The 22,232-nt window shown below is 38.2% G+C and overlaps 2 long non-coding RNA genes across 2 annotated transcripts in view; both read right to left on the bottom strand.

The window, feature by feature from the left end:
• LOC123332814 overlaps nucleotides 1-21,770 on the bottom strand; it is a 419,771-nt gene extending 398,001 nt beyond the window's left edge. The window contains exon 1 of the long non-coding RNA XR_006549871.2: nucleotides 21,545-21,770. This is a non-coding gene — a long non-coding RNA (uncharacterized LOC123332814). The remainder of the gene's footprint in view (nucleotides 1-21,544) is intronic.
• Nucleotides 16,815-19,058, bottom strand: LOC123465593. Its single transcript, XR_006640862.1, has 2 exons — nucleotides 18,934-19,058; nucleotides 16,815-17,565 (listed from the first exon to the last, which is right to left on the bottom strand). It is a non-coding gene; the product is annotated as an uncharacterized LOC123465593 (long non-coding RNA).
• Nucleotides 21,771-22,232: the final 462 nt, after the last annotated feature.

Below are 22,232 nucleotides of genomic sequence, written 5' to 3'. Positions count from 1 at the left end.
TAGAGGAAAACAACAGAATGGGAAAGACTAGAGATCTCTTCAAGAAAATTAGGGATATCAAGGGAACATTTCATGCAAAGATGGGCTCGATAAAGGGCAGAAATGGTATGGACCTAACAGAAGCAGAAGATATTAAGAAGAGGTGGCAAGAATACACAGAAGAACTGTACAAAAAAAAAATCTTCATGAACCAGATAATCATGATGGTGTGATCACTGACCTAGAGCCAGACATCCTGGAATGTGATGTCAAGTGAGCCTTAGAAAGCATCACTATGAACAAAGCTAGTGGAGGTGATGGAATTCCACTAGAGCTATTCCAAATCCTGAAAGATGATGCTGTGAAAGTGCTGCACTCAATATTCCAGCAAATTTGGAAAACTCAGCAGTGGCCACAGGACTGGAAAAGGTCAGTTTGCATTCCAATCCCAAAGAAATGCAATGCCAAAGAATGCTCAAACTACCGCACAACTGCACTCATCTCACATGCTAGTAAATAATGCTCAAAATTCTCCAAGCCAGGCTTCAGCAACACGTGAACCGTGAACTTCCAGATGTTCAATCTGGTTTTAGAAAAGGCAGAGGAACCAGACATCAAATTTGCAACATCCACTGGATCATGGAAAAAGGTAGAGAATTCCAAAAAAAACCATCTATTTCTGCTTTATTGACTATGCCAAAGCCTTTGACTGTGTAGATCACAATAAACTGTGGAAAATTCTGAAAGAGATGGGAATACCAGACCACCTGACCAGCCTGTTGAGAAACCTGTATGCAGGTCAGGAAGCAACAGTTAGAACTGGACATGGAACAACAGACTGGTTCCAAATAGGAAAAGGAGTACGTCAAGGCTGTATATTGTCACCTTGCTTATTTAACTTATATTCAGAGTACATCATGAGAAAGGCTGGGCTGGAAGAAGCACAAGCGGGAATCAAGATTGCTGGAAGAAATACCAATAACCTCAGATATGCAGATGACACCATTCTTATGGCAAAAAGTGAAGAGGAACTAAACAGCCTCTTGATGAAAGGGAAAGAGGAGAGTGAAAAGTTGGCTTAAAGCTCAACATTAAGAAAACTAAGATCATGGCATCTGGTCCCATCACTTCATGGGAAATAGATGGGGAAACAGTGGAAACAGTGGCAGACTTTATTTTTTGCACTCCAAAATCACTGCAGATGGTGATTGCAGCCATGAAATTAAAAGACGCTTACTCCTTGGGAGGAAAGTTATGACCAACCTAGATAGTATATTGAAAAGTAGTGATATTACTTTGCCAACAAAGGTCTGTCTAGTCAAGGCTATATTTTTTCCAGTGGTCATGTATGGATGTGAGAATTGGACTGTGAAGAAAGCTAAGCACCAAAGAATTGATGGTTTTCAACTGTGGTGTCAGAGAAGACTCTTGAGAGTCCCTTAGACTGCAAGGAGATCCAACCAGTCCATCCTAAAAGAGATCAGTCCTGGGTGTTCACTGCAAGGACTGATGCTGAAGCTGAAACTCCAGTACTTTGGCCACCGCATGCGAAGAGTTGAGTCATTGGAAAAGACCCTTGTGCTGGGAGGGATTAGGGGCAGGAGGAGAAGGGGACGGCAGAGGTTGAGATGGCTAGATGGCATCACCGACTCGATGGACATGAGTCTGAGTGAACTCTGGGAGTTGGTGATGGACAGGGAGGCCTGTCGTGCTGTGATTCATGGGTTCGCAAAGAGTTGGACACGACTGAGCAACTGAACTGAAGGGAACATTTCATGCATATATGGGCTCAATAAAGGACAGAAACATTATGGACCTAACAGAAGCAGAAGATATTAAGAAGAGGTGGGAAGAATACACAGAAGAGCTATACAAAAATCAAATTAATCATGATGGTGTGATGACTCACCTAGAGCCAGACATCCTGGAATGTGAAGTCAAGTGGGCTTTAGGAAGCTTCACTATGAACAAAGCTAGTGGAGGTGATGGAATTCCAGTTGAGCTATTTCAGATCCTAAAAGATGATGCTGTGAAAGGACTACACTCAATATGCCAGCAAATATGGAAAGCCCATCAGTGGCCACAGGACCAGAAAAGGTCAGCTTTCATTTAATCCCAAAAAAGGGCAATGCCAAAGAATGCTCAAACTACTGCACAATTGCACTCATCTCGCACGCTAGCAAATGCTCAAAATTCTCCAAGTCAGACTTCAACAGTACATGAAACATGAAGTTCCAGGTGTTCGACCTGGATTTAGAAAGGGCAGAGGAACCAGAGATCAAATTGCCAACATCCACCGGATCACTGGAAAAGCAAGAGAATTCCAGAAAAACATCTACTTCTGCCTTATTGATTATGTCAAAGTCTTTGACTGTGTAGATCACAACAAACTGTGGAAAATTCTTCAAGAGATGGGAATACCAGACTACCTGACTTACCTCTTGATAAATCTGTATGCAGATCAAGAAGAAAGTTAGAAGCAGACAGGGAACAACAGACTGGTTCCAAATTGGGAAGGAGTACATCAAGGCTGTATATTGTCACCCTGATTATTTAATTTATATGCAGGGTACATCATGCCAAATGTCAAACTGGATATAGCACTAGCTGGAATCAAGATTGCCAGGAAAAATATCAATAACTTCAGATATGCAGATGACACCATCATTATGGCAGAAAGTGAAGAGGAACTAAAGAGCCTCTTGATGAAAGTGAAAGAGGAGAGTGAAAAAGCTGGCTTAAAACTCAACATTCAAAAAACTAAAATCATGGCAATTGATCCCACCACCTCATGGCCATAAGATGAGGAAACAATGAAAACAGTGACATACTTTATTTTATTGGGTTCCAAAATCACTGCAGTAGGTGACTGCAGCCATGAAATTAAAAGACACTTGCTCCTTGGAAGAAAGCCATGATTAACCTAGACGGCATAATTAATAGCAGAGACATTACTTGCTGACGAAGGTCCATCTAGTGAAAGCTACGGTTTTTCCAGTAGTCATTATGGATGTAAGAGTTGGACTATAAAGAAAGCTGAGCACAAAAAATTGATGCTTTTGAATTGTGGTGCTAGAGAAGACTCTTGAGAGTCCCTTGGACTGCAAGGAGATCAAACCAGCTTATCCTAAAGAAATAAGTCTTGACTACTCATTTGAAGGACTGATGCTGAAGTTGAAGCTTCAATATTTTGGCCACCTGATGTGAATAACTGACTCATTGGAAAGGACGCCGATCCTGGGAAAGCTTGAAGGCAGGAGGAGAAGGGGGTGACAGAGGATAAGATGGTTGGATGGCATCACCGACTCTATGGACATGAGTTTGAGCAAGCTCTGGGAGTTAGTGATGGACAGGGAGGCCTGGCCTGCTGCAGTGCATGGGGTCACAAAGAGTAGGATATGACTGAGTGATTGAACTGAACTGAACCAAATTAAATGCTGAAAAATCTTACATTTTATCAAAGCAATGGAATAGAGGACAGAGAACTAACCTCCTTTCATCATAAACTAGGCATTGAAAACCTAAGTAGTCAGATCTTCTTTACCTCTCAGCCAAGGGGTCAAAATATCTACATTATAGCACTAAATGGGAAACATCTAACTGAAAAACAATGAATGAATGAGTGAATAAATGAGTATTAAGTAGCAGAATTTGGAGTGGACTATCATCCTAGAATTACTCAAGAGATTATAAAGCAATAAAGAATATGTATTCATTTAAGGCAGATTCTCTAAATATTAAAATTCTAATTTATGTGATGTTTTAAATTTTATGAATCACAAAATAATTTTATCCTTCTTCTTTGTTACCTACCAATTGGTACTCAAATTTTGTTTCTCTGTCACCAACCTTACCCACAACACATAACTCTGAATATATTCTGTATCATTAAGAAAATAATGTTCCTCTCAAAGGACAAAGATTTTTCAGGACTGAGTGTAACTACATGTTCCTGAAACAGCATCAGAAGTACTATTCAACAGACAGCCAAGATATTTTGAATAGTAACATTATAATTAGAATAAAACCTTTTAACCACCAAGCTACTTGTTTTGTTTGCTTTTAATCTTTTATAGTATATTAAATGCAATTATTTCTAGTCTTCGTTTATTTTTCAAAATTTTTCAGTATCATGAATGATGTTCTGTTCTTTAAAAATAACTCATTTTGAAGAAATACTTTACTTTTCAACTTAGTATTTGTAATATTACTCTTTGTCCTTTCTGGGGAAAAGAGAAAATGTAAATTTCACTGAGGGAAAATTATCTCAACCTTGACTTGAACAAAAAACAGACAAAAGGTCTGAAAATTCTCAAGGCAGAAGTATTATAGAGATTGAGTATTGAGATTATGGATCAGATGATCAGAATTTCTATATGAACACAAAAGCTTAAAACACTCAAGCAATACTTGGATTCAGAGTGTGATTGCTTTTAATATGTGCATATGATTTTTCAAAGCTGACTGACTATATTTCATATAGGAAGAAGCCAATACTACTACAAGAATTGGACCTAAAACAAAAAGTTGTATGGCATGATTTAGAAGGTTGTGATTTATTTAGTGTTGTGTTCCTGAAGTATCCATTTTCCACAATTAATCATTTCAGATCAGTAGTGTGGGAAATCGTGAGGTGAATGAGACAAGGGAAATATCTTTAAGGAGGTAAACTTACATAGTGACAGACATATCCATGTTTCAGTAAAAGAAACGTCAAAGCAACGAAAGATCTCACTTCCTAGCAATGAAGAAATTAAACAAAATTTCTTCCACACAACCACAAGAGAAAACACAAGTTTATGAATGAGTTATAGTAATCATTAAGTTTCAATATATGTTCAGTGAAAATTTAAAGAAAAGTAGGTATGTAATAACCTAACACCAATGCTGAAAAGTTAAATTGCCAGTTACTTGAACCAGCTAAGAGTAAAAATAGAATGAGATAAAGGCTTAGGATCAGGTTACTTTGAAAGTCTGAGAACTTTGTAGTAAGCTAAAGCCCATAAAAAGCTGTACATTTTGTTGAAAATGAATTTTGATTAAAAAAGATTCTTATTGACAAGGAGGAGGTAAATAGAAAACTTGTTTGTATTAGCCTTCTATGAAGGACCTCACCAATTAAAAACAAAGTGATACAGAACTGTTAATGTCCATGGTAATCTCAGCATAAGGTGATAAATCCAGTCATAAAAACAAAAATCCCACAATAAAATTCTGTCAAACAATGCACAATCCAAAATTACAAAATACCAATTGATACAAGGGATAGTCCACATAGATACAGACTGTAAAGTGTATTATTAAAGTTTTACACAAAGCAAATGAGAAAAAAAGCAATCACCAGGCAAATTTATAAACATATTCAAATTGGACATCTGAAAATAAAGTATGATCATTGAAATTACAAACCAGAAACAAACAGAATACTCACTACCTCTTTCCAGGAGACCATAAAATACCACAACCAGATAAAGAAATTTCAAGGGAAAACTACTGGCCAATCTCTCTCATCAACAACATGCAAAAATTATCAAAATATTATCAAATAAAATTCAACAAGGTATACAAATAACTATATACCATGACCAAGTAGAATTTACTCCAGGTATACATGTTAACCTAACGTAAGAAAATCTAATATAATCCATCATATCAATAGGCAAAAGGAAACTGCCATCAACTGATACAGAAAGATCACACAATAAAACTCAGCACCCTTCATGATAAAAGCTTACAGCAAATTAGGAACAGAGGAAAACTTCCTTAACTTGATAAAGGATATCTACCCAAAAAATGCTACAGGTAATGTACTTACCAGTGAACAAACTCTTCCCCTAAGATAGGGAACAAGTCATGGATTCCCCCTCACTATCACTCTCAATATCTTAATGGAAGTACTCCCAAATGAAATAAAGGAAATAAAGGTACATAGATCTAGAAAGAAAAACAACTTTTGTTGACAGAGGACATGAGTATCTCTATATGAAATCCCAAATAATTTAAACAAAAACTCTGGACTAAGCAGTCATACTAAGGTTATAGAATATAAGGATATAAGATTAACATACAAAATGTAATTGTTTTTCTATAAAGCACTGCTGCTGCTGCTGCTAAGTCACTTCAGTCGTGTCCAACTCTGTGAGACCCCAAAGACGGCAGCCCACCAGGCTCCCCCGTCCCTGGGATTCTCCAGGCAAGAACACTGGAGTGGGTTGCCATTTCCTTCTCCAATGCATGAAAGTGAAAAATGAAAGTGAAGTCGCTCAGTCGTGTCCAACTCTTAGCGACCCCATGGATTGCAGCCTAACAGGCTCCTCCATCCATGGGATTTTCCAGGCAAGAGTACTGGAGTGGGGTGCCATCACCTTAGGGACTAGGAATTTGAAATGAAAAACCAAGTACCACTTATAGACCAAAAATTGAAGCATTTATAAATTTAATAGAAGATTTAAAATTCTATTGGAAAAATCAATGAAGATTTAAATAAATGAAGAGATATTCCATGTTCATGGATGAGAAGATTCACTTGTTAATATGTCAGTTCTTCCCAACTTGAAATATAGATGTAATGAACTCAATCAATATTCCAGCAAGCTATTTTGTAGATATTAACAAATTCTAAAATTCATATATAAAGATGAAAAGATCCAGACTAGAAAACACGATAATAAGAACAAAGCATGAACACTCAAATAACCCAACTTCAAGACTTACTAAAAAGCTACAAAAATCAAGATAACATGGTAGTGATGAAATAACACATATAGATTAAAAGAACAGAATAGAGAGATCAGAAACAGATTCAGATGAATCTAATTGATACCTGATGGATGCAGTGACAACTGAATCAAAAAAGGATAACTTTTAAATAAGTTATACTGGAACAATTGGACACTCATGTTAAAAACACATATTTAAAATCTAGACATAGCTCTTCTTTCAAAATATCTGATTAAAATTGGATTATAGATCTAAATAGTAAACAAGTATGTAAAACTTCTAGAACACAGAAAATTTATGTAACCTTGAATTCAGCAGTGATTATTTAGTTACAACACCAAAAGCCTGATATGCCAATGAGGGACAAAAATGATAAATTGTACTTTAACATAACTAAAAGAATTCTATTCTTTAAAAGGACCAATGAGAGAATCGAAGAAGCTGCAGTTTGGGAATATTAACAAAGCACTTATCTGACAAATAACTTTTATCAAATATACAAAGAAGTCTTAAAACTCAATGGTAAGTAAACCAGCCTAGTGAAAAACAGGTATCTGAGCACTTCAGAGAAAATAAGTAGATGCCAAACAAAAGACTAGCAATATCATTTGCATTAAATAAAGAAAAAAATTAAGACAATATACCTATTAGACACAATACATCTTCCTTCTAGAATGGCTAAAACTAAAAAACAACAACAACAAAAAAGTGTTGAAAATGCAGAGCAATAGCTAGGAATGTAAACTGATACAGTCACTACAGATGATTTGTGTGACTAGAAATTGGTGATATTATCAGGGAATCTCAAAGGTAGGAAAAGCAGACTTGGAAGTGAGTTTAATTGGGGTTTTATAATTAGACATCAAAATTATCCAGGCAAAAATGGTCCTTAGGTAGGTGGATGAAAGGACCTGAATTAAGCACATGGGCTAAAACCAAAGGAAAAGTGAAAGCAGACAAAAGTACATTTTGGGTATATCTCCAAAAAGGGGAAATAGATTACATTGAATGCACTTTGGAGTGAGTTTTTTCTGCCGACAGTGTTATTTCAATCCGGCATGTTCTCTGCCCAACAGTAGGATAGGTACACAGGGTAAGCATACATAGCAGACATAGAGCTGAAGTAGTGAGCTGTAGAAACCCTAAAGTGTTAACACAGTGTGTTTCTGTATTCGATTCTACAGTATTTGTGGCCCATAAGGGGTAATAGAATCCCTTCTTTATAAAAAGATTTTCTTCCTGAATCTAAAGCCAAATTGCTCGATGGTTTGAATATTAGAGGAAGAGTATTGCCAGTTTTGTTTTGTCTCCATAATTCATTTAGAGAACTACAAAAAAAAAAAAAAAGGCAAGTTGTTCACACAAATAGAATTTTAGAAAAAAATACTGAAAGTAAAATACAAAATCAAAAAGCTTTGCAGCTTAAAATGTCCATCAAAAGTCCCATGTGTACTTGGATCAATGTTTTAAGATGAAAATAATCACAGTGGGAAGTACTTAAGGAAGAGGCATTTCTATAATGTGTCAGTAATTTAGGTGGGTTCTTTATTAACATTTTAAACTATAATTCACATGTAATTACATGGAGAAACAAGGATCTTATAGTGACAAAGATAATTCAGGATTATCTGCTTTAAACTAATTTCCTGAGTTCACCCTATAATTGTCATGCAATTTCTACGTGGAAAGGACATGTTTCATTGATTAACAGAATCTCTAATTTAGGGTAATGGAAATACAACTCATCTTTCCCCTTACAAAATATCATTGTTTTTACACTTTAATCTGTGTTAAAATTATTACTTTATCTTTGCCCATTCCTTTGAAACCTAAAGTATGAACTATATTAAAAAAGTTTTTTTATAAATAACTGAGAGGGCAACAGGCAGGAAGGCCAGAGGTCTCCATACGGAGGAAATAGGCTGCAAATGTCAGACATTTTTCAGCTCTCTCTTAAGTGGCTGCTGCTGCTAAGTCGCTTTAGTCGTGTCAGACGCTGTGCGACCCCATAGACAGCACCCACCAGGCTCCCCCGTCCCTGGGATTCTCCAGGCAAGAACACTGGAGTAGGTTGCCATTTCCTTCTCCAATGCATGAAAGTGAAAAGTGAAAAGTGAAAATGAAGTCGCTCAGTCGTGTCCGACTCTTCGTGACGCCATGGACTGCAGCCCACCAGGCTCCTCTGTCCATGGGATTTTCCAGGCAAGAGTACTGGAGTAGGGTGCCATTGCCTTCTCCGCTCTTAAGTGGCAGGAGGACACAAACCAGTGATATATTTTTTTCCTTTCTCTATACAAATTTAAAAAGGAGGTTTCTCTTAAAATACTGTGTTGCTATAATGACACCTGGTTCCACCTGAAGTTAACTATTCTCAAATCTTGAGTTAACCAATGCATTTTTCTTATGGAAATGTTTGTATTAAGCTATGTTAATATACTGTGCATATAATCCAGACTCTAATGGCTCAGAACTGACAAACCATTATGTTATACTCAGACATTGTTCCCCTAATCTATGTAAACGAAACTATTTGTACGGTAATTTAACTTTCTACAAGATTCAAGTGAATCATTTTGTGGCCCAGGATGACTCATCTAGTGCCAAGATTATCCCAGAATACATCTTATGGATGAGGGACCTGGTGCCATTCTCTGAGTTTTCAGATATTCCTTTCTTTCATTAACAGACTGCTAGTGACTATATAATCTCCAGCTAAAAACTAGCAGGGGGGTATTTTTTCTGCCCTGTTCTGATGCCTATGTCAGAAGCTTTCTCTATCTCCTTTATATTTTAATAAAACTTTATTACACAAAAGCTCTGAGCAGTCAAGCCTCATCTCTGGCCCCGGATTGAATTCATCTCCTCCGGAGGTTAAGAATCCTGGCGTCTTTTCATGGTTCAGCAACAACTTTTCACAACAAGGTCCTAATGTATAGCAAAGGCTATATCAACAGTGATAAACCATAATGGAAAATATAATAAAGAATACACACACACATACACACACATACATATATATATATATATGGTTTTCCTACTTTGGCCACCTGATGCAAAGAACTGACTCATTTGAAAGGACCCTGATGCTGGGAAAGATTGAAGGCAAGAAGAGAAGGGGACGACAGAGGATGAGATGGTTGGATGGCATCACCAACTCGATGTACATGGGTTTGAGCAAGCTCAGGGAGATGGTGAAGGATAGGGAAGTCCGGCGTGCTGCAGTCCATGGGGTCACAAAGAGTCGGACACGACTGAGCAACTGAACTGAACTACTGACTTAGATAGAAAAGAATTTGCCTGCAAAGTGGGAGACTTGAGTTCGATCCCTGGATCAGGAAGATCCCCTGGAGAAGGAAATGGCTACTCACTCCAGTATCCTTGCCTGGAGAATTCCATGGACAGAGGAACCTGACCAGCTATAGTTCATGGAGTCACAAAGAATCAGACACAACTGAGCAATGATACTTTCACACTGAGTCACTTTGTTGTGCAGCAGAAATTAAAACACTGTAAATCAAGTATACTTCAATAACATTTTTTAAATAAGTAAATTAAATAGCAATTTTGGGGGGGAACAAAAGCAGTTTGTCTTCTGCAGAATTTATTTGAGGGGTGGGGGTGGCACATAGAAAAGGAAATAGAACATCAGTCCTGGCCATGATGTTTTTCTCAGTTATATTAACATTATTCTTTCCCCCATGCTTAGATGAGAGCTTAGCCCTCTTCATAGTGCGTCTAAAATTCTGGAAACATAAAATAAAACCTAACAAAATGCTGAATACAAGTCAAGAGGTGATTTTGAAAATCTCTTTGGATACAGATCTGTATCTAAGGGCAAATTATTTCTGATATATATATATATATATAAATTTTTGCAAACAAGGTAAAATAGGAAAATGTAAGATGATTTAGATTGTCTACAATTCACTCCTTCAGCTGTATGTCTGATATGTACCCACTGTGGTACTGTAGGTAGTCATATTACATTAAAATTCCAGAATGGATTATTTAAAATAAGGCTCTTGATATATTCTTGGATCCATCACTGAGTCTCAGTTGTATCACATGCATAATCACGATAAAAGTCCCAGTATTGCCCCTACAGTGAGAATTCCATTAATATAAAAGGATGGAGATGTTTCAAAACCCTTTTACTTATCTTTTATCTTTTCATTTAACATTTATTGAAGCATATATGGGTATAGAACATATCAAGACATAATCATTTCCTTTAAAACACATGAAACTGTGTGAGTATAATAGAGTATAATATTGAACAAGAGCAATGTAGGATGTATGGAGATGTATAATATGATAAAAATAATGTAAAGATGCAATCGAAACACATATACACCAAGTAATATGCATGAGGCATCTGTTCCTGGGAGCTTTTAGCATACTAAGTGATGAATGCATACTATGGTGAATTCAAACAAGAGGTTATTCCCAGTAGAAAAGACAGCATCACTAATGGTAGTGGATTAGAAGCATCAAAGTGTGTTCTGAAACATAAGCACTTTGATGCTCATAGAGCATATATCTTAAGGCAGAGAAGAGATAGGGAAAAGATGGAAACATATGAAGTGTCATGTTCATTTGACATTGTCATAATTATGACTGCAAGGAGATCCAACCAGTCTATCCTAAAGGAAATCAGTCCTGAATATTCATTGGAAGGACTGATGCTGAAGCTGAAATGCCAATACTTAGCCACCTGATGCAAAGAGCTGACTCATTGTAAAAGATCCTATGCTGGGAAAGACTGAAGGTGGGAGGAGAAGGGGATGACAGAGAATGAGATGGTTGGATGGCATCATCAACTCAATAGACATGAGTTTGAGTAAACTCTGGGAGTTGGTGATGGACAGGGAGGCCTGGCATGCTGAGGTCCATGGGGTTGCAAAGAGTCGCACATGACTGAGTGACTGAACTGAACTGAAAATGGATATATATTTACATGTTATTGGCTAATACTATTATTGTTGAAGGCTTAGCATGAATTTTCTCAAAATCCTCAAAAAATCTATTAGTAGTTTAATATCAATATTCCCTTTCACCAGTGAATTAAAGCTTAGGTTAAGTGAGCATCCAATATCACTTAAACATATGCATATATTTACAATTTGTATTTTTAAGTGTCTCACAAGGAGACATTATTTTCTCAACTATACCAGCGTATGTATCTTCCAACTCTAGAATTACAAATTAAAAAACCAAGAAATTTGAGATACAGCAAACATGCCTTCCTCATTCATTCCTTGTTTGAGAAATGGTGGACAATGTATTTGGTGAAATGATGGTTTTGACTGAATCTTGGAATAAATCAGAAAGACTTTCTGGTGTCTTTTTTTCTTTCTATTTTTAGTCACTCAGGAAAGGTATGATAAAGTTAGCCTATTTCCACAAAAGGTTTAAACTTCCCAACAGATTAGTAAAGATCCAGTCAGACATTAAGTGAAGCCCACAAGATAACAGGCACTGTGCTCCAAGTTGTGAACTAAAGCCTGGACCAAGTATTGCTTTTGCCCTGATGATGATTACTTAATTGACTGGTAATACAGTGTGATAAATGTTATGACACTGGGAAGTAGGAGGCAGGCAAACCTGAGTATAAATGCATATTATGCTAATATAAAAATCAAGTGAAATAACAAATAAGCCATGCAATATAGTGTTAGGTAAATCTGATGACCATTTATACAAAGTTATGATAAAATTTTTGTTATTTGAGGTAGAACTGGGGACTGCATATACCTATGTTATCATCATATGATATTTGCAGGGAATGTATATCATCACTGATTTTAATAGCTTTGAGTTGTTGACCTTGTAGATAAGAAGCCATCTATGCCAACAATTCTTCTTGTATACCTAGAGAAGAAAGTGGGACCTAAGACTATTATTTTAGCGTGACAGGAAAGTTTCTTCTCAATTCCTGAATTATATGTAACATATTCTAGACTAACTTATATAGGCAGCCATGTATGTGTGTCCCTTGCTATTCAAGGGGGATTGGTTTCAAGACTCTCATGAATACCAAAATCTATGGATGCCTACGTTCCTTTTATACAATGTGGAATCTGCATATAATCTATATACATGATTTATTCTTTAAATTAGATTTAAGAATTTAAGTAATTCTCTACATTACTTATAATATCTAAAATACAATGTAGATGCTATGTAAATAGTTATCAGAATGGCAGACTCATATTATGCTTTTGTGAAATTCCCTGGGATGTTTGAAAATCTTTGATCCATAGTTGCAGATGTGGAACCTGCAGATACAAAGGGTCAACTGTACTTGCCAAATTCAATTATTCTTCAGACAGTTTCATCTATAGATCTAGTGATTTTCTCCTTTTCAGTCAGTTCAGTCACTCAGTCATGTCTGACTCTTTGTGACCCCATGGACTGAAGCACGCCAGGCCTCCCTGTCTGTCACCAACTCCTGGAGTTTACTCAAACTTATGTCCATTGAGTCGGTGATGCCATCCAACCATCTCATCCTCTGTTGACCCTTCTCCTCCTGCCTTCAATCTTTCCCAGCATCAAGGTCTTTTCAAATGAGTCAGCTCTTTGCATCAGGTGGCCAAAGTATTGGAGTTTCAGCTTCAACATCAGTCCTTCCAATGAACACTCAGGATTGAGCTTCTTTAGGATTGACTGGCTGGACCTCCTTGCAGTCCAGGGGACTCTCAAGAGTCTTCTCCAACACCACAGTTCAAAAGCATCAATTCTTTAGCACTCAGCTTTCTTTATAGTCCAACTTTCACATGCATACATGAATACTGGAAAAAACCATAGTCTTGACTAGACGGACCTTTGATGGCAAAGTAATGTCTCTGCTTTTTAACTTGCTGTCTAGGTTAGTCATAACTTTCTTTCCAAGGAGTAAGCGTCTTTTAATTTCATGGCTGCAGTCACCATCTGCAGTGATTTTGGAGCCCAGAAAAATAAAAAGCCAGCCTGTTTCCACTGTTTCCCCATCTATTTGCCATGAAGTAATGGGACTGGATGCCATGATCTTAGTTTTCTGAATGTTGAGCTTTAAGCCAACTTCTTCACTCTCCTCTTTCACTTTATCAAGAGGCTCTTTTGTTCTTCTTTACTTTTTGCCATATCCTCTGAGGTTATTGATATTTCTCCCAGCAATTTTGATTCCAGCTTGTGCTGCCTCCAGCCCAGTGTTTCTCATGATGTACTCTGCATATAAGTTAAATAAGCAGGGTGACATTATACAGCCTCGACGTACTCCTTTTCCTATTTGTAACAAGTCTGTTGTTCCATGTCCAGTTCTAACTGTTGCTTCCTAACCTGCATACAGATTTCTCAAGAGGCAGGTCAGGTGGTCTGGTATTCCCATCTTTTTCAGAATTTTCCACAGTTTATTCTCTTTTTGGCATATCCAAAATATCAGGAAATATTCTAATCAACTTTTGCTAGATGTTTTGTTAAGTCATTCCATTCTTTCAAACATAATTTTTATTAGAATCGTTTCTAGGGCAGGCCTTTGTTATGTCAGTGAGGAAAGGCCTTAGGAGGAAAAAGATCTAGCTTCCATTTTAGAGCTTTAAAAGGGCTAAATAAATTCTTCTCCATAAAAGCTAGAGCCATTAAAACAGTGTCCTCTAAAAAAAAAAAAAAGTCCTGTTCGTTATCTGAATTCACTTTAATATAGTGTAGTCAGGCTGGGCGTTACATACTTTTAGGTAAGTCATGAATGGGACCAAGGGAGTTTAAGAGGAAGTCCTGTATTATGGTCATCTTGGGTTGCAGACTCCTACTGGTTAGTGGTAACTAACTGCTTCTAAGGATCACGGAAGGAAAAAAAAGTCTTACTTCGAAAAAAAAAAAAGAAAGAAAATTTACATGAATGCTTTCAAGAGAGCCTCAAAGCAGAGAAGAAAAGACAATGGGTGTTTCTAACCATTGGCAGAAATAGCTAACTTATTCATCATTTTTCTTGTGCCAACCATTGACAAAGCACTTAAATATACTTCTTCAGTAAGGTCTTATAAATGCTACTCATTTTACAGATCATAAATTGAGTCACAGAAAAGTTTAGAGTCTCAAGCTCACACACTGGAGACCACCACCAGGATTTAACCCCAGACAGCAGGCCTCCAAAGACAAGCTCTTCCCTATGCTATGCTGCGGAGAGAAAATACGAGGGACAGGGAGAGGTAACCTTTCAGTGTCACATTCATAGTCAGACCACCTGGGAGCTTATTTGGACACTTTGGGCAACTCTCAGCATCCTGGAGAAGGCAATGGCACCCGACTCCAGTACTCTTGCCTGGAAAATCCCATGGACGGAGGAGCCTGGTAGGCTGCAGTCCATGGGGTCGCTAAGAGTGGGACACGACTAAGCGGCTTCACTTTCACTTTTCACTTTCATGCATTGGAGAAGGAAATGGCAACCCACTCCAGTGTTCTTGCCTGGAGAATCCCAGGGACGGGGGAACCCGGTGGGCTGCCGTCCATGGGGTCGCACAGAGTCGGACACGACTGAAGCGACTTAGCAGCAGCAGCAGCAGCAGCATCCTTTCCCTTGGTTTTACCATATGTACATTGTAGATATAAATATTGACTCTCAGCTTGTAAGGATTACATGCACTGCAGTGAGTGTTAACAGTGATCATTATCATTAGTAGTAGTATAGCAGTAACATGATATAAATAAGAGTCCTTACCAATTAGAAGGTAAGCCAAGTTGAACCCAGGCGCAGAAGATAAAGGAGTGTCTAGATCTGTAAGTTTCTTCCCACCCTGTTTTAAAATAACCTGTTCACTAAACTGTAACAATCCTTTTTCTTAAGATGCTGAAGATCATACAGGGCAGAGGTTAAGAGAGGGAAGGAATAGCATGAGACAATTATGTCTAAGAATGTAAGCCCCATAATTCTACATGCTGCATCATGTAACCCATAGTGATCCTAAAAGATGATTATTTAGATGAGGAACCTGAAATTCATGGACTTTGCTAAAGTCACACATAACTCAAAGTTTAACAGGATTGGAAAAGATTTTAGAAGTGTTAACTCTTTTAATGCCATTAGGTAGCTTTGATTGCCCATGTGATCTCACTTTTGTTATTTAAAAATTAAAAATGATCAATATCCACAGCTTGAAGGAATGCAAGAAGTTGAAAGGTAACTCAGCATTGTTAACTAATATTGTTTTATGCACACCATGCCTGAAAAATGGCAAGAGATGGAAACTATGCTTGAAATAAACTGATACTTTTTTTAATCTTGCACAGAATTTTAGAATTTTATATCATATTAGAGAATCTTCTGTGCAAAAATCCCAATTAGAATAGTGAGAAAAGTTTTCTCTAATGCTTATGAGAATAGTTATACACATAAAGAGTTAAGGATTTTACACTAAGTAGAAGCACAATTTTAAATCTTAAAGATTTTATGAGGCAACCTGCTATCCTTCAATAAAATGATGAATGCATGATTGTGAGGACTGACTGCATGAACAAGTGCCAAGTCAGGACATTTAAAGGCCACTCATCAACTTTCTGTAGAAGGCAATGGCACCCCACTCCAGTACTCTTGGCTGGAAAATCCCATAGACGGAGGAGCCTGGTGGGCTACAGTTCATGGGGTTGCAAAGAACCGGACACGACTGAGCGACTTCACTTTCACTTTTCACTTTCATGCACTGGAGAAGGAAATGGCAACCCACTCCAGTGTTCTTGCCTGGAGAATCCCAGGGACGGGGGAGCCTGATGGGCTGCCGTCTATGGGGTCGCACAGAGTCGGACACGATTGAGGCGACTTAGCAGCAGCAGCATCAACTTTCAGTGAAATTAGATATATGATTAAAGGTGATGGTGATTTCCAGTAGCCTCATTCAAGAGGGCAATTACTACAACTTCATTTTGCAGTAAGATTAGAAAATCTCTAATATTATTAGAAATAATAGAAATTTTTTTATTATTAGAAAATTATATATTCTATGGCCAACAAGTAAGAAAACATGATACGTGAGGACAAACTATTTGAACTGACAGCAAATAGTTAAATGTCAAAACGCAGAACAGCTAGTCAAAGGTCCTAAAATGATGGTCTGGAGAACGGAGTTCAGAAGCCAGAAAGCACAGAAGAGATGAAGATGACTTTATTTTGTTTTTTGTTTTTAGAATGGAAAGAGGGGCAAATACCTCACCACATTATAAGACTTATTTCCAAAAGAAAATTAGGATTCCCAAGGAGACAAAAGCAGGGGACAGTTTCTATCCAACAAAAAAGTCACATAACAAGTAACAAAACATATAATCACAGGGCCCATTATCTCAGCCTTTTCTCACAGTTTGGCATGACAGTGAGAGAAAGGAGAAAAGAAACAGCAAAATCGAGCTGAGGTGGGGGTTAACAGAAAGCTGTAGCAGGAAGGAGGAACACATACACATTTATCCTCAGCCTCTGTCAAGCATTTCAACTCCTTCCTCCAGCTTGCTAAGTGTGTTTTCTCATTGCCCACTCCTTTATGATTCAAAACGCATCAGGACTATCATATCTTGGATGACAGAAAAAAAAGGGCCACATGGGGACAATAAGACATAAGAGGTTTAAGGAGGAGAAAAGACCATTTGTATTTCAGAGGCAGGAAGCAGTCCGGTTGGGTAGTACCTAAATATTCAAGGGAGGTTAAGAGAAGTACACCCTGGTTATACAGGATTTATAAAGCTGATTTAAAAATATTAGGTTTTATTTTCATGGTAATTAAAAGCCATCAAATCATTTTAGGCAGAAAGTCTCCAAAGATAAGAGGATTACTCTGGTAGTTGAATTACCTCATGTGGAGAAGGCTACATACTTCAGACACAACTTTAAGAGCAGCAGGCTTGTACCTAGTAGGGGAAAAAAAAAAATCTGTTCCTTTCCCTCTACACATGACAGACAGCCCAGAAGTCTGTACTACAGGATTTGTCTGGGTTTCTGTTTGGGTAGTTACTGAGAACTTAAGGGAAGAACATTTCCAGACTTGTCTGAGTCCTTCTGTTAGTCCTCTATAGAGCTCCCTACCAGATCTAACACCTAGGTTTAGACAAACTGGATTAGAGCTTCTGAATTATCAAGATCACAGTCTTTACATTGCCTTGGACCACAGGAACTCCTGAATTGAGCAGTTGCCCTGGAATGTCACAGTGGACATGGTTCTGATTTAGATAATCTACTACTTTAAGAAACTGGAAATTAATACACTGTTCTAAATTTAAATTTTAAATCCAACCTTGTTGCTCTTAAGTTATTCTTAAGTGTTTAAAAATAGATGTCCATTTTATTTATTTATTTTTTTGATTTCTAAATTTTATTTTATTTTTAAACTTTACATAATTGTATTAGTTTTGCCAAATATCAAAATGAATCCGCCACAGATATACATGTGTTCGCCATCCTGAACCCTCCTCCCTCCTCCCTCCCCATTCCATCCCTCTGGGTTGTCCCAGTGCACTAGCCCCAAGCATCCAGTATCGTGCATCGAACCTGGACTGGCGACTCGTTTCATACATGATAGTATACATGTTTCAATGCCATTCTCCCAAATCTTCTCACCCTCTCCCTGAGTCCATAAGACTGTTCTATACATCAGTGTCTCTTTTGCTGTCTCGTATACAGGGTTATTGTTACCATCTTTCTAAATTCCATATATATGCGTTAGTACACTGTATTGGTGTTTTTCTTTCTGGCTTACTTCACTCTGTATAATAGGCTCCAGTTTCATCCACCTCATTAGAACTGAAAAATCGCAACAGTTTAGTAGAAAAGATGACTCTCTCAAGAGCTATCAACCTATGCAGATAGAAAATCTATTGTAGGTTCTCTCTAAAGGATTTTTGTTTTACATATTCAGTATTAAAAAAGAGAAATCAAACAATAATATGGAAAACAATTATGTGGTTAACAAAATAACTGAAAAAAAGCTAAGAAAAAGAGCAGACTAAAGTTTCTTTAAGAAGGTAATTTTTAAAAGCTAATTATCAGAATCAGCTGAAGAGCTCTGAAGCTATTACGATGATAAAAGCTGGAGTATAAACCAGCAAACTAGCAGGTTGAGAGTAGTTGGAAAGAAGGGGATAATAGATGACATGACACAAAATAGGCCATAAGTAGATGGCCATTGATGATGGAACACTGGAATATTATCTGTTTCTGTATATATTTTGAATTTTCCACTAATTTTTGAAGCAACTGTCCAAAACTTCTGATAAACTCACCTTTAGAAACTGACAAAGTATGTTGCCGGGGTCCAGCCCCGGCTGATCCAGGGTATTCGAAGCGGGGACGGCGTCGGCGACCTATTTATATTTATTTATTCATCAAAGATTCAAAGAGTAATAGAATGAGGATAGCTCAGTGAGGAAATTCAGTGGAGAAAAGCGGCTGAAATAAGGATAGCTCAGTAGGAAAATTCAGTGGAGAAAAGAAGCTGAGTGGCTTGGTTTACGCGGAAAATCAATATAACCCGTGACACCAGGTTAGCTCTGACCACGGAGGCCACAGGCGCCCTCTCGAATAGCGGAAGGTGCCCCACCTTAGACACCTTCTCGAGTGGGTCTTAGAAGCCCAGGCAAATAAATGGTCGCAGAGGACATCCGCGCTCCAGATGGACACTCAGCTGGAATTTGGGAGAGAGAGTGACGTGGGGAGACCAAGTTTCAGTGAACAAGGCCCGCACTTTATTTTCCAAAGTAGTTTTTATACCTTAAGGTATGCATAGAGGATAATGGGGGAAGGGGTGGAGTCATGCAAGGACAGCAGTTCTTGGTCCTAATCGAAGCCAGGCTTTCAAACTTATCATATGCAAAAGTTCAGGTGATTGACATCATCTTCTTGCCCGGAGGCCTGTTAACATTTTAAGAAACTTATTTTTCTCTAAAGGTGATTATTCCAAAGTCAGGCGCCAGCCTTCCGAAAAGCATTGGACAAAGCGGCATTTTACATTTCTATACACCCATTATATCAATCAATACACTGCCAAGGACACAGTAGGTAAGGAGTATGGAGACTTAGCAGCAAACATTGGCCCAACAAGTGAAAAACCCTTCACCAATACAATTTCTAATCAATCTTTTAACTACTCAAAGGAATCTGTGTTTAGGCAGTTTAGAACATCTCCTGCCTCTCACAGTTGGGAGGCTCTGAACAATCACATGTGGCCGGAAAAACCCACTCAGGCAGGCTAGAGGATTTCCAAAGGAGTTTGTAGGTTGAAACACTGTCACATCCAGGAATTATTAACTGGAGCTGTAAGCTAACTCTCTTTTCAGAGAGAGGTAGTGGGGGACAGCCCCCCGTAAAGTCAGAGGTGTAGGTGAAAGCACAAAGCAGAAAGTAGGCAGACTCTGGTTTCGGGGGTAGATGCTCGAGAATTTCCAGGGGGACTCCTGAGGCTCGATCCCACCTTTGCGTATGCCGAGCCTCCTTCCTCATGACCTTTGTCATGGGCGGAGTGCCTCACGCTGGCTCCCAGCAGTGATAGAATTCCAGTTGAGCTATTCCAGATCCTGAAAGATGATGCTTTGGAAAGTGCTGCACTCAATATGCAATATGCACTCAATATGCAATATGCCGGCTCCCGGCAGTATGTTATGGCATAGCATTTAATTATTTTGCGTTGGATCCTGTATAAAGTCAAGAGAAACTGATTTCTAGCATGTTTAAAAGGAAGAGCATTTCACATGCTTAGATAAGAACCCGTGCACTGGTACAAACAGCACCACCCAGCTGCCATCATGATTCACAGAGAATCCGCTTCATTTGCATGTAGTTTCTATCCTATATCACACTCTTTACTTGAATTGTAGACACGATTAAAACTTAAGTGTTTTTAGAGCAAATTGGGGATGGATCACACATTCACAGATGATAATTCATATTAACCAAAAACAGTGCTTCGTAAGTCACACCACCTTTACAAGTGTTTTTAGTAACTTATATAAGAACTTCCCTTTAGTAACAAAACTAGCACCATAATGAAAATTTTAAGAAGTCTAGTGAACTTCTCAAACTAGAAGTCTGTTACATCTGAATTAACTCTATTTCTTCCAGGAGTTCAAGTCACAATGATAACACTTGCCAATAGGCAGAAGCACATCCTATGCTACGCGATTATGTGGACTTGATCAGTCAAAAATGCCCAAATCATGACCGGCTCCACAGAGAAAATAATCATGTGTTTAAATTATCAGGAGGTTCCCCAATTTATTTGTACCATGCTAACCAGCAGACATTCAGTGTTGAATGTGCACATTTTTTCCTCACATTTCTTGAAAAAAGTGAAAACTTGCCCCCTCAACTTTAAAGTTAACAAGAGGTTGGACGTTTCTGTATCTGGTTTGAGTAACCATTAGTATAGTTACCGGAGAAAGCAGTGGCACCCCACTCCAGTACTCTTGCCTGGAAAATCCCATGGACGGAGGAGCCTGGTAGGCTGCAGTCCATGGGGTGTCGAAGAGTTGGACATGACTGAGCGACTTCACTTTCACTTTTCACTTTCATGCATTGGAGAAGGAAATGGCAACCCACTCCAGTGTTCTTGCCTGGAGAATCTCAGGGACGGAGGAGCCTGTGGTCACACAGAGTTGGACACGACTGAAGCGACTTAGCAGCAGCAGCAGGATAGTTAGAGTTGGGCTAGGGTGAAAACTCCTACTTTTCCCATGCTACATTTTTAGGTTAGCATTTGAAATTAAATACATTCTTTTACTTCATTTAATCTCCATTATTTGAGTAACTAATTATGCTACAACTAGATTATTACTTTTTTATTACTGCTGTAACAAACTACCATAGACTTTGTGACTTGCAAGGAAGCAGTTTTACTACCTGACAGTTGGAGGTTAGAAATCCAAAGTCAGTCACGGTGTGTCGAAGCCACGGTGTCAGCAGAGCTGATACCTCTTGGAGACTCTGAAGAAACAGCCACTTCTTTGCCTTTTTCAGCATCTAGAGTCAGAAGGCACCCTTTGACCCATGGCCTGGTCCTTGCTTCACCTCCCTCCTGCTTCTTTCCTCCCATCTCCTACTACTAACTTTGCCCCTTCTGGCTCCTTCCTACAAGGTTCCTGGTAATTACATGAGCCCACCTGTATGATTCAGGGTAACTGCCCCATCATTAGAGCCTCAATTAATCACAGCTGCAAGATTTCTTTTTTGCTTTAAGATTATATCCATAAGTTCTAGAATTAAGGCTTAGGCATCTTTGGGAAGTGGTGGAGAGCATAATGCAACCTAGCCCAAAAAGAAACTCAAAACTAATGCTGCAGGGTAACTTAGAAAAGTCCAGTAAGCCTAGTAAACAGTTACACTTACCAGAAAAAAGAATACACACACTAACATGGTTTATTTTTTTAAACAATATTTATTACAAATTGGTAGATATTTTGATGGCAACTGGAAAGAGACTGACCTTGTCTGAATTACTTATAAAATGGCTTTAGCTTCCTATTCGCCTTTCTCATTCTAAACCTAACTTTCCAGACACAGAAAGAAAGAATCTGTATTCTTTATCTAT

The sequence above is a fragment of the Bubalus bubalis genome, chromosome 3 (assembly GCF_019923935.1).
Source record: "Bubalus bubalis isolate 160015118507 breed Murrah chromosome 3, NDDB_SH_1, whole genome shotgun sequence".
In the NCBI taxonomy this organism is placed as follows: domain Eukaryota; kingdom Metazoa; phylum Chordata; class Mammalia; order Artiodactyla; family Bovidae; genus Bubalus; species Bubalus bubalis.
The sequence above is the reverse complement of the archived record's forward strand: the minus strand, read 5'-3'. Positions and strand labels throughout refer to the sequence as shown.